The sequence below is a fragment of the Notolepis coatsorum genome (genome assembly GCF_963971535.1).
Source record: "Notolepis coatsorum genome assembly, chromosome: 8".
Taxonomy (NCBI): domain Eukaryota; kingdom Metazoa; phylum Chordata; class Actinopteri; order Aulopiformes; family Paralepididae; genus Notolepis; species Notolepis coatsorum.
This window is the reverse complement of record NC_140172.1, coordinates 16,413,630-16,414,215: the sequence shown is the minus strand read 5'-3', so window position 1 is coordinate 16,414,215 and position 586 is coordinate 16,413,630.

The following is a 586-nucleotide window of genomic DNA, read 5'->3' as shown; positions in this document are numbered from 1 at the left end:
TTATTATGTGTGTGTGTGGACTATATGGCTGTTATGTAAGGAGATACCATATTAGTGTGTATGCTCTGTCTTTTCTAATGTGATGTTATTATTACATGATAACAATGATAATGTATTTCAACACTCATTTAGCCTAATATTAAAGGTGCTGTAAGTGGTATTATTATTATTATTATTATTATTATTATTATTATTATTATTATTATTATTATTATTATTATTATTATTATTATTATTATTATATTACTAATAATATATTAGTATTATTATTTATTAAAACAAGACACCATCTACATGTTAAAATAATAGCGCTATACATTCTGACAGCCATCACTCATCACTGATATAGTGTCTGGTCAGTAACATGGGTCTCCCAGTCGCTCCTCTCTGCAGAAAACAAAGAAGTAAATTTTCTGTTATCCTATTGTGCACTTTATCCAATGACAGAGAACGCTATGCTCTGCCAGATTTGCTTGTTACTACACTGTCAGATTATTTTTGTCAGACCATTTTCACAGTGTGGAGTTGTCTCTCCTGATTGGATAAAGTGGGAACGAGATACCAGAGAATGTATTTTCTGTTTACT